Source organism: Hemitrygon akajei, chromosome 6 (assembly GCF_048418815.1).
Source record: "Hemitrygon akajei chromosome 6, sHemAka1.3, whole genome shotgun sequence".
Taxonomy (NCBI): Eukaryota; Metazoa; Chordata; class Chondrichthyes; order Myliobatiformes; family Dasyatidae; genus Hemitrygon; species Hemitrygon akajei.
The window spans coordinates 3971347-3978078 of record NC_133129.1 but is presented as its reverse complement, the minus strand read 5'-3'; positions in this window follow the sequence as shown (position 1 = coordinate 3978078).

Genomic DNA, 6732 nt, shown 5'->3' with positions numbered 1-6732 from the left:
TCATCAGGGACAGCTGTGCTCACCCTGACTTCCCACATACTGCAAACGGAGCGCTCAACTGCCCTAACTGCTGCCTCCATTCCCTACTCCTAATCTAATTAAATTAATTAAAGGAGCTTACCTGGCCTTACCTCACCTGGAGTGAAGCTCGTACTCAGCCTCTGCTCGCTATTTAAATTCTCCTGCTGCCTCACGGGCCGACTTTCACGCGCTTGCGCAGTTTTTCCCCATTCAAACCTCACCTCTGCCTGTTCTTGTCGAAGCCTGATTGAGCCAAAGCCGACCCACTCTGCCTCAATCCACTCCAACGATGGCCACTGTATATGGCAGTCTTTCTTTTTAAACCTTTAGCGCGCTACGTCACGCGCCTGCGCAGTCTAGCCTCTTTGCCGTGATCGGTTAAGAAAAACGCTTCTCTCCGAGCCTCTTTTACCTCTTCCCTCTCCGCCTCTTGCTGCGAATTAAAAAAATCGCAGTCCTTTGGTCCACCTCGGTCCAAAGGGTTCCAACGGGCTAAGATACTCTCCACCCTCCTGTCCTTTTCTCCCCCTCCCTTTCTTCCCCAGGGGACCATAACCACACAGAAGCTGATTCAAAGGGTGACTCACTTTCGCGTAGCCTTTCACAAAATTCCGACAGTAATCACAGAACCCGAGGAATAAGCACAGAGTGCTCACAGTCTGGGGTCTTGGCCAAGTGGTAACTGCCTCAATCTTAGCCGGGTCCATAACTACCCCATCCCACGAGACTATGTGCCCATCATAACTAACAGACGTTTGGCAGAACTGGCGCTCATCCAGGGAAAGTTTTAACCCTTCAGCTTTCAGGCAGCCCAGTACCTTCAGCAGCCTCTTTTCATGTTCTTCCAAGCTGGATCCAAATACCATGAGGTCATCCAGATATACCAACACCTCAAGCAAGTTCATATCCCCCACTGTCTTCTACATGACCCGCTGGAATTTTGCAGGAGCTCCCGAAATGCCCTGGGGCATCCTTTCAAACTGGAGAAATCTCAGGGGACTCATAAATGCTGTCTTCTCTTTGTCGACGTCACTCATGGGGATCTGGTCATATCCACTCCTCAAGTCCAGCACACTGAACCATTTTGCACCACTCAGGTAGGCCAGTGCGTCTTCGACCCTCCGGACAGTAAACTGGTCAGGGATGGTGCGCCTGTTCAGAGTCCTATAGTCCACACACAAACGTATCCTCCTGTTCTTCTTCCAGGCCAGTACTATTGGGGATGCATAGGGGCTTCGGGACTCGGTGATGATCCCAGCTTCCTTCAACTTACACAAAAGCTGCCAAATGTCCTCCACCTCTGCTGGGGCCGGTCGCCACAACCTCTCTCAGAACGGGGTGTCCTTGGTCACCCAGATAGTGTGACATGTGCTCTTGGAACAACCCACATCAAACTCGCCAATGGAAAAGACACCTTCCAGCTTCAACATCTTCTCTACCAGCCTCCTTTTCCAACCCGGTGGCACCGGGGAGTCCCCGAAGTTGAGTGACTCAGCAGTCAACTTTTTTCCCTTTTCTAATAGTTTCTCCCCGCTGTGCCTCAAGGGGGTGTTAGACGTTACCGTTACCTGGTACAAATGCGCCAGGGGCATTCCCCGTCTGAAGGTGACCTCCCTCTTCGTAGTATTCCTGACGATAACTGTCCTCCTGCTAGCCTGTACAACTGAAGGCTTCTGTAATTCGGGCATCACCAGTACCCCAGCAGGAAATCCCAACACTGTGACGGGGTCCTGAATTGAGAGAGAGAGAGAGAGAGAGAGAGGGAGAGAGAGGGTGAGAGAGGGAGAGAGAGGGAGAGAGAGGGAGAGAGCGGGAGAGAAGGAGAGGGAGAGGGAGGGAGGGGAGGGAGGGGGAGGGAGGGGGAGAGAGGGGGTGAGAGAGGGAGAGAGAGGGGGGAGAGAGAGGGTGAGAGAGAGAGAGAGAGAGAGAGAGAGAGGAAGAATGCTTGGAAGGTGATGTTATGGTTTCTCGGCAGCAAGTTTACATTTCCACAAGGACAGTGTCTGCTTGTAAGTTCTGACAGAGAGAGGAGGACGGAGCAATTTGATGGACAGCTGGTGTTCAGCATGCTGAAGTAAATACCAGGTCAGCTGCCGGACTTGGACACACACAGTTTTGGACACTGGATGGGCTTTGTTGTGCCCACAGGAAGGTGGGGTTTTTGGAGGATCGATTCGGGGAAATCGATCAGTGGCTCTCGCAGTGTGAAAAGGTGTGACTGGTGGAGAGTTATTCGTGTGTCCAACCCTCACCTGGATTGATAATTCCACGACAAAATAACGGTCCCCTTTGTTTCTTTCTTTTTCAATCTTTTTATTAATATCAGGATGATAAGATTAGTACATAGATAATGGGATTACAAACTTACAAAATTAAAATGAACATGAAAGGATACATAAGCAATAAGTACATAATAGTTGTCTTCTCAAATCATGAATGATACAAATATCATATAAACAAGACAAAAAAACTAAGTAATTCATGTTGAAAAAAAAACATTAAAGAGAAAAAGAAAAAAAAATTAATACCCTAAGAAAAACTAAACTAACTATTGAGAGAAAAAAAGGAAGAAGAATTTTTTTTTTAAATGGGCTGTTTATAGTATCTATAAAAAAATTACAAAATCATCAGTGTCCCCAACTCCGATCCTCTCAATATATATATAAAAACTGGAAAAACAAATAGGATTGGAACAGCGTCAAATTACATCATGTGAAAATATTGAATAAATGGCCTCCAAATCTTTTCAAATTTAATAGAAGGGTCATATACGACACTTCTAATTTTCTCCAAATTTAGACATAACATAGTTTGAGAAAACCAATGAAATAAGGTAGGGGGATTAATTTCTTTCCAATTCAACAAAATAGATCTTCTAGCCATTAATGTAAGAAATGCAATCATCCAACAAACAGAAGAAGATAAATGGATTGACCCCATCATTGGTAAACCAAAGACTGCAGTAATAGGATGTGGTTGTAAATCAATGTTCAATACCGTAGAAATAATATCGAAAATGTCTTTCCAATATTTTTTCAAAAGCGGACATGACCAAAACATATGAGTTAAAGAAGCTATCTCAGAATGACATCTGTCACATATAGGATTTATATGGGAATAAAAACGAGCCAATTTATCCTTGGACATTTGAGCCCTGTGCACAACTTTAAACTGTATCAATGAATGTTTAGCACATATAGAGGATAAATTAACTAATTGAAGAATTTTATCCCAATTCTCAATAGGGATAATAAAGTTAAGTTCTCTTTCCCAATCATTTTTAATCTTATAAAAGGCATCTGAACGTGTTTTCATAATTATATTGTAAACATTTGATATTACACCTTTCTGAAAAGGATTTAGTTTTAACAATTTCTCCAAAATACCTGAAGAATCAAGATTTGGAAAGGTAGGAAGTACAGTGTTTAAGAAATTCCTAATCTGTAAATATCTAAAAAAATGAGATCTGGGCAAATTATATTTATTAGATAATTGTTCAAAAGACATAAAACAATTATCCAAAAATAGATCAGAAAATCATAGTATTCCTTTAGTCTTCCAAGCTGAATAAGCTTGGTCCATAATAGAAGGATGAAAAAAGAAATTGGATACAATAGGAATAGTTAAAACAAATTGATTCAACCCAAAAAATTTCCGAAATTGAAACCATATACATAAAGTGTGTTTGACTATCGGATTGTCAATTCGTTTATGCAATTTAGAAAGAGCAAAGGGAAGAGAAGTCCCTAAAATAGAACCCAATGAAAATCCTTGTACAGATTTAGTTTCCAGATTTACTCAATGAGGGCTAGGAGATAAATCCCAATCCCTTAACCAATATTTCAAATATCGAATATTAATTGCCCAATAATAAACTCTAAAATTAAACAATGCCAATCCACCTTCCTTCCTTGCCTTCTGTAAATATCTTTTACCTAATCTAGGATTTTTGTTCTGCCATATATATGAGGAAATTTTTGAATCAACATTGTCAAAAAAGGATTTTGGAATAAAAATTGGTACTGCTTGAAATATATATAAGAACTTGGGTAAAATAATCATCTTAATAGCATTAATCCGACCTATCAGAGATAAAGACAATGGTGACCATTTAGTGAACAAACAGTTAATCTGATCAATTAAGGGTAAAAAATTAACCTTGAATAACTCCTTATGATTTTATTATCATTATACGCAGATGACTTGTTATTATATTTTTCTGATCCTGAGAAATCCATTCCTGCAGTTATATCATTGTTGGCTCAGTTTAGTAATTTTTCCGGGTATAAATTGAATCTTAATAAGAGTGAATTGTTCTCCTTAAATAGACAGGTTCCAATTTATGGAAATTTACCTTTTAAATTAGTTAATGACTTTTTTTTATATACTTAGGGATTAAAATTACAACGGTCCCCTTTGTTGTGGTCACAGTCGGTGACTTGGAAAGGATTTTGGAGGACAACGGGAAGATCGACGGCACCAGCTCACCTGGAAACCAACACACCTCTCTCTCTCTCTCTCCAACTCTACTCATCTAAATACTATGAACTGAACTGAACTTTCTTCATCAATGTAAGACTGTATCCAGTCACCCCAGGTTTGAAAAGCCTGGGTTTTTTCCTATTTCCACACTTATATATACCTATAATCAATGCTAACCTGTTTGATATATCTGCATTTATATTACCGTATTGCGTAGTTACTAATAAACACTATTAGTCGATAGCAATCCCAGACTCCGAAGAGTTTTCCATTTCTGCTGGTTCTTTAACCCATCACGGGGTACGTGACACCACTAAGAGGGAAAACTCAGGCACTCGTAAGGCACGCCCCCTCCATCTTTTGTTGAGCTGTTCAGAGAGGTACGGGAAGAGGAGAATGCGGTGGGGGCACGGGAGGACTCGTCAGCAGGGTACAGTCCTCGGTAGTTGTCCCCCGCGGTGAAGTGACCACGGATACCCCGGAGAGCGGTAGAGGAGATTGCGGCGGAGTTGAGAATGGAGATACGTTGGCTGTTATCAGCGGGTGTGACCCCCCCCCCCATATGATGGATCTGATGGTGGGGGTGGATTCCCCAAGGGGTTCCCGCAGGCACTCCGGGAAATCTGGGTGTCCCCATCACTCTCGCTATTTCCCTGGGCCGTACTACCATTGGCTTGGACTGGGTGAGCCACACAGTGAGTGCATCGTTTAAATTCAGTGTCTGGCCTAATGCAGTCACGCACTTCCTCAAAAGCAGCTGGAAACCCCGGGTGCACAGACAATGTCCCCAGAAAGCTCCCGCCCGCCTTCTCCTTGCAGGCCCCCATCATCCTCCTCACAAGAGGGGTGTTGGTCCCCACCCGAATTGAAACGCAGCCCATCTCAACAGGGTCCAGACAAACTAGCACCATAGAATCAAGGACCTCAGACACTCCCACATCGGCCTCCGAGAACTCCCGTTTCACTGACAGATAACTGTCATATGGATAATCACCAGCACTGATACCCCACACCTCCAGTGCCCTGAATGGGGTCAAGGGTAAATGCTTCAGATACCGGTTGTAAAACGAACGGTACAACGTGACCTGCGACCCAGTGTAGAGTATGGCTTTAGCATAAATACCCTCTATTCGAATCGACACACTGGAGCATGGACCCAGTCACCCCTCAGGAATTGGGCCTTTCGCTTTCGGGGGTTCCTTGGTACATTGCTGGGAACGTGTTCCCCCAGAGACACCAGGCCGTTCCCTCACTGGGTCTCCTCTAGGTTTTCCCAACGACTCTCCCTGCTGAGATATCCGAGGGCTCACTCTCCTTCTGGCTTAACACCTGCTGCCAGCAGCCCTCCACATCGTTCATCCCCTTGGGGAATCCACCCCACCATCAGCTCCATCATTTGGAGGGGGTCACACCCGCTGTTAGCAGCCGACGTATCTCCATTCTCAACTCTGCCACAATCTCCTCTACCACTCTCCGGAGTAGGCTATTTGTGGTCACTTCACCACAGGGGACTACTACTGAGGACTGTACCCAGCTGACAAGAGTCCTCCCACGTCTCCACTGTGTTCTCCTCTTCCAGTACCTCTCTGATCAGCTCAACAAAAGATGGAGAGTCGGAGACCCCACGCAATATGGTCATGGGATTGGGCGCCCCTGGCTATCTGGTCCATTCTTAACTGATCCACCTCAGCTGCCTGAATGACCCCTCTGCACTGCAAGCAATTTAGCTGCCTCTCTAGCCAAAAAATAAAAGCAGAAAGCTTCTCCCCCTTCTCCTGACGCATGTTCTGAAACCCCACCATGAGCTCCACTGGGCTTCTAGTCGGGCCAAAAGCATTGTCCAGTGCTTGCAGAAAATTGACAGCTGTCGCTACGGGATATTTCAACCTGACAGCACTCACAATGTCAGCCGCCCACCCAGTCAAACTTTCAACCTATCTCTGTCGCTTTACGTCATCAGAGCACTGCCACTCATCTAGCAACTGAGAGGTCCGCTCTGCCCAAGTCTCATACTCCTCCTCCCTCCCCCTTAGGGGTGGGTGTTATTCCAGAGAATAGGTGGAGCCCACCATAGTTGGGACTTTGAATCCAATTTTTCCATTTATTCGTCAGAGAAGTAAGGGCGGATACTACCTCAGAATTCTCACTCTTCACCGGGGGACACGCACTAATTAGACATTCCAAATCCGACCACTCTTTCCCCTCACTCCTCAGAAAGGAGAGAACCCT